Source organism: Tursiops truncatus, chromosome 6, assembly GCF_011762595.2.
Source record: "Tursiops truncatus isolate mTurTru1 chromosome 6, mTurTru1.mat.Y, whole genome shotgun sequence".
Taxonomy (NCBI): domain Eukaryota; kingdom Metazoa; phylum Chordata; class Mammalia; order Artiodactyla; family Delphinidae; genus Tursiops; species Tursiops truncatus.
This window is the reverse complement of record NC_047039.1, coordinates 3527147-3533146: the sequence shown is the minus strand read 5'-3', so window position 1 is coordinate 3533146 and position 6000 is coordinate 3527147. Positions and strand designations below refer to the sequence as shown.

Genomic DNA, 6000 nt, shown 5'->3' with positions numbered 1-6000 from the left:
GGACGGCTGGGGCCAGCTGGGGGGGATTGGGTAGCAACTGCTAATGGGGACAGATTTTCGTTCTGTAGTGCTAAAATGTTCTAAAGTGTGGTGATGATCGCACTCTGAATATGTTAAAAAGCACATAACCGTACCCTTTAAATGGGTGTATTTTATGGTATATAAAATATATCTCAATAAAACCATAAAAAAAAATACCTAGCGTCTTAGTCTGCTTGGGCTGCTATAACAATCTACCACAGATGGGGGCGCTTAAACAACAGACATTTACTCCTCACTGTTCTGGAGGCTGAAAGTCCAGGATCAAGGCACAGGCAGATTCAGTGTCTGGCGAGAACCCGCTTCCTGGTTTGTAGACGGCCATCTTCTCTCTGGGCAGAGGGGCGAGGGCTGGCTGGGGTCTCTATTACAAGGGTGACATCACCTTCCCAAGGCCCCACCTCCTAATTAGCAGCACACTGTGGGTTAGGTTTCAACATAGGAAAATTAGGGAAACACAAGCATTCAGTCTATAGCACCTGGAACACTCATGTCAAATATTCTGACTTAATATTCAAGATCGACTTAGTGCAAAGACCTGGGTTCAGATCTCAGCTTTGTCACTAAGCAGAGTGTGCCCTGGGCAATCACTTAATCTCTGTGTCTGCTGCTTCCTCCTTTTATAGAAAGGAAGATTGATTTCACTAGTGACTTGAGATCAAGTCCAACTCTACCACCTAGGATTCTGTGGGTATTGACTTTCACAAAAGCAGAATAAGAAAGATGTTGTGTGATACAGAGAAGATGGCAGCCAGGAATAAGACAGGAATAAAGACACAGACCTACTAGAGAATGGACTTGAGGACACGGGGAGGGGGAAGGGTGAGCTGTGACAAAGCGAGAGAGAGGCATGGACATATATACACTACCAAATGTAAAATAGATAGCTAGTGGGAAGCAGCCGCATAGCACAGGGAGATCAGCTCGGTGCTTTGTGACCACCTAGAGGGGTGGGGTAGGGAGGGTGGGAGGGAGGGAGACGCAAGAGGGAAGAGATATGGGAACATATGTATATGTATAACTGATTCACATTGTTATAAAGCAGAAACTAACACACCATTGTAAAGCAATTATACTCCAATAAAGATGTAAAAAAAAAAAAAAAAAAGACAAAGCTAAAGGAGCTTTTTATTGTTTCCGAAAAAAGTTCCAAGCTGGGGACACCTACTTTCAGTTCCTGTGGGACGCAGCGGCTGTATGTTTACAGAACGAAATTGAGAAACAACCTTTGTATTGACGATGGCTGATAAAAAACAAAATCCAGGTGGACAGTTCAGGCAGAAGTAGGAAGTCAGTTGTCAAGGTTATCCTTGTGTCCAGCCTAAAAGTTCGTTAGTGGCAATGACATCTGGCTATTAAAATACTGTCCCAGGAGATTATTTCCTTCCTGTCTTTCCGGTCACACAGAATCTGCTGCTGGGTATAAATTATGGACAGAAGAACTCATCTGGAGAAATACTGACCCAGTCATACTTCACAGGTTTATTGCTACCCTGAGAGAAATGAACCTTGTGAAATTATAACCTCTGAACTACAACCAAGATCCTTCCAAAGGCAGACCTCTAGGGGACAGAGGAGAAGGTTAAGGGTAGGGGAGGCTAAGGAGATGAGGATTCAGTGAGCAGACCAGTGGCTCTGACATCAAGGGAATGACTGTCACGCTATTTCTCCAGCTCCATTCATCAAGCAGCTTTACTGTAGACAAGTCTTCAGGGTAAGTGATTCCACCAAAACTGCATATAAAATGAGGTGAGAGTACATTTTCTATAACCTTCATCGGATTCTCAGAAGACCCCAGAAACTAAAACAGCTAAGAACCACGGTGTGGAGGATTAAAGAAAGCTGCAAAGCCTTTGATCCTCTATCCATGGGGAAGTGGGTCCTAGCTCCCCTCCCCTTGAATCTAAACTGAACGAGGGCTGCTTTCACCACCGGGACACTAAGGACAATGGGCCTCTAGCTCCCAGCTCAGCTTAGACAAGCAGCTTCTGCACGGGGGTTCTGGAGCCCTGAGACCACTGTCCATGAGATGCTCAGGCCACATGCAGAAGGCCTGAGAGGATGAGATGCTGTAGAGAGAGAGAGGCCAGGAAGCCCCAAGACCCAGACATGCATGGAGAAACCATCTCTGAGTGTACCCTAAAGCCCCAGCTGCTGCCATGCTGATCAGAGATGAATCACCCAGCCTGGCCCTTCCAGAATTCCTGACCCGCAAAATCAAGGACAAAATGAAATAGTGGTTCTTGGGACTTCCCTGGTGGCGCAGTGGTTAAAAATCCGCCTGCCAATGCAGGGAACGTGGGTTCGAGCCCTGGCCTGGGAAGATCCCACATGCCGTGGCAACGGAGAGTAGCCCCTGCTCTCCACAACTAGAGAAAGCCTGCACGCAGCAAAGAAGACCCAACACAGCCATAAATAAATTTTTAAAAAATTAAATAGTGGTTCTAAATCATGGAATTCAGGGATACCTTGTTTTAGAGCAAGAGATAAACATAACACACGTTTAAAGAGACTTAAGAAGGTCGCACATCACTCAGAACTTCTGGACAGTCTATAAAATTATACACTGAAACGTAATTCTAAGATAAAACTTTTGTGCTCCTATACAGTTTCTGCCGTTTGTGTTGCTTACCAATGAAGCTCTTAACAACTCCTTATCATTTAAAAAAAAAAAAAAAAAAAAACCTTGCCAAAAGAAAAACATTTTAAAAAATCAGAACTCAGGGGGCTTCCCTGGTGGCACAGTGGTTGACAGTCCGCCTGCCGATGCAGGGGACGCGGGTTCGTGCCCCGGTCCGGGAAGATCCCACATGCCACGGAACGGCTGGGCCCGTGAGCCATGGCCGCTGCACCTGCGCGTCCGGAGCCTGTGCTCCGCGACGGGAGAGGCCACAACAATGAGAGGCCCGCGTACCGCACACACACAAAAAAAAAAATCAGAACTCAGCATTTTCAATGCAAATGACCTTTGGTCTTACTTCATTTTCTTGACTTTCCATCCTGCCTGCTTTCTTTCCAGCTCTCCATGCAAAATCCTTGTATGTTCTGCTCAGCCTTGTTCTCTGCCCATCTTTCCCTTTGGTACCTCATTACCTTATTAGTTCATAGCCACGGTAAAATGGTTTTGTTCCCAAAGGACTTACAGATGAAGTTGTTTCCTGAATAACCTGTAGATGCTTCACTGCCTAATCGATTAGTTCTCATTTTATTTTTGCTAAAGATTGGTCCAGGTAACTTGCTCGACATAAAATGACAAAAATCCTGATAATTTTACCTGTTTAAGTTGAGATCCTATTACTTCTCTATAATTTCATATGATGCTTTCTCTTCCCATCCCTTGAGACAAAAGGAAATGTTAACTGTGTAAGTCTCAACCTGGTTAAAGTGAATTCATATAATTTCCTCTCCTCTCATTTACCTGGAATGAAAACTTAGGAATTCTCCTGACTTTGGGATCAACCTTAAGTACCATCCTACCAATTAAAACTCCAATCATGCTTCTATTTTAAACTGGATTTTCTAATTCTATGTAGCAATCAAAATGGGTTTCCCACCAATTTTTACCTTAGCCTACTGACTTTGGCATCGGCACCTTCCAGTTATTTTGAGGAGAGGAAGAGGAAGAGTCCTTACCTGACTGGTATTGTTGAATGTTTGCTTCATGCTCTCTGGATCTGGCAGGTTTTTACATGTCATTCTTTCTTTTGCCAGGTTCTTCAGAAACTCCTCCATTTCTGCAATTCCCTTGGTGAAAGAAAATATTATTCCCTGTATGTTTAAGTCAAAAGGTGCTGATATTCAAAATCTTTATTCCAAACTCAGGAAAAATTCCATTTATTTTCTTTCCAAGTTATTGTGGCAATGGAAGTGTCCAAATATATTGAAATGGTTTGGTAAAATACCATACCTCAACATGAAGGAGTGTAAACATTGAAATCCTCTAGAGAATTCTGGAAAATGTTTATGTTGTGTTAAATTAAAAACCATAATGCAAAATATATATGCATAATTACTGAAACAGTTTAAATATAAAAAAAGAATTTCAAGGTAATATACAAAAATTAAAAAACAACCGTGTCAGTTGAATTTTGACAAGGGTGCTGAAACAGTTCAATGGGGAAAGAGCACCCTTTGCAGCAAATTGTAGTGAGACAACTGGACATGCGCATGTAAAGGATTGAAAATGGATTCCTACCTCTCATCAGACACAAAAATTAACTCAAAATGGACCCTAGGTAACAATGTAAGAGCCAGATCTATAAAACTCTTGGAAGAAAACATAGGAGCAAATCTTTGTGACCTGGACTTAGACAATGGTTTCTTGGTTTCTCGGGCAAAGCACAAGTGACAAGAGAAAAATAGATAAATCAGACTTCATCAAAATCGAAAACTTTTGTGCTGCAAATAGTACCATCGAGAAAGTGAAAAGACAGCCCACAGAATGGCAGAAAATATTTGCAACACAGGTATCTGATCAGGGATTTATGTTCAGAAAATATGAAGAATACTTACAAGTCAATAACAAAAAGACAAACAACCCAATTTAAAAATGGGTAAAGGATCTGAATAGATCCTCTTCCAAATGGTCAATAAGCAGGTGAAAAAAAAGTGCTCAACTTCACTAATCATAAGGGAAACGCCAACGAAAACCACAGTGAGATGCTACCTCACATCCACTAGAATGGCTACACCAAAAGGACAAAAAATAACAAGCATACACAAGGATTGGGAGATACTGGAGCCTTCATACATTGTGGGCAGATCTGTAAAACGGCACGGCCACTTTGGAAAATAGTTGGACAGTTTCTCCGCCAGTTAAACATAGAGCTTCCGTAGACGCAGAATTCCACTCCTGCATAGAAACCCAAGAGAAATTAAAACATTCGTCCACACAAAAAAATTACTCCTAATGTTCACAACAGCACCGTTCGTCATGGCTAAAAAGTGAAAACTACCCACGTGTTCATCAACGGGTGAATGGATAAATAAAATAGGACGCATCCACTCCATGCAATATTATTCAGCAACAAGATAATATTAAATACCTGGTACACGCTACAACATGATAAGCCTTTAAATCATTCTGATAAATGAAGGAAGCCAGTGACAGACCACATATTGTATGCTTTCATTTTCATGTAATGTCCAGAATATGAAAATCTGTACAGACAGAAAGTAGATCCGTGGTTGTCAAGGGTGGGAGGGGGCGACAGGGGGAGAAATCAGGAGTGACTGCTCGTTTGAGAGTTAATAAAATGCTCTGAAATCAGACTGTGTGATAGTTGCCCAGTGTGAATATACTGGGATATATACTGTGAATACTAATATGCCCTACTGTGAGCGCACTAAAAACCACTGCATTACACACTTTAAATGGGTGACGTTTATGGTACACGAAATAGATCTCAGTAACGCTGTTTTTTACAAAGATGATTGGTAGCTGCTTTTATAAAATGTTCTTTAAAATTTGTTTGTAAAATCGTATTTTTTTTATTGAGGTAGAGTTGATTTACAATATTGTGTTAGTTTCAGGTGTAGAGCAAAGTGATCCAGTTATATACTTTTTTCAGATTATTTTCCATTATAGGTTATTACAAGATATTGAATATAGTTCCCTGTGCTATCTTTGCTGCTCGCCTATTTCATGCATAGTTGTTTGTATCTGTTAATCCCATGCTCCTAATTTATTCCTCTCCCCCTTTCCCCTTTGGTAACCATAAGTCTGTTTTCTATTTCTGCGAGTCTACTTCTGTTTTATAAACAAGTTCCTTTGTATTATTTTTTTTCAGATTCTACATATGAGTAATATCCTACGATATTTATCTTTCTCTGACTTGCTTCACTTAGTATGATCATCTCTAGGTCCATCCATGTTGCTGCAAATGGCCTTATTTTATCTTTTTTATGGCTGAGTAGTATTCCATTGTATATATATATGGACCACATCTGCTTCATCCATTC

General features: G+C 41.2%; 1 protein-coding gene across 7 annotated transcripts in view; it reads right to left on the bottom strand.

Moving 5' to 3' along the window:
- Positions 1-1149: 1149 nt before the first annotated feature.
- The window catches only part of LOC109549527 (uncharacterized), a 129090-nt gene continuing 124239 nt past the window's right edge, over positions 1150-6000 (bottom strand). For 3 of the 7 annotated variants that reach the window (XM_073805743.1, XM_073805749.1, XM_073805747.1), the window contains 3 exons: positions 4758-4891; positions 3673-3783; positions 1150-1772 (listed from right to left, as the gene is read on the bottom strand). The gene's annotated coding sequence lies outside the window, so the exon portion shown is untranslated. Of the gene's footprint in view, positions 1773-3313; positions 3376-3672; positions 3784-4757; positions 4892-6000 lie in introns of all 7 variants that reach the window. The other 4 variants (XM_073805746.1, XM_073805748.1, XM_073805744.1 and 1 more) reach the window with 3 other exon arrangements.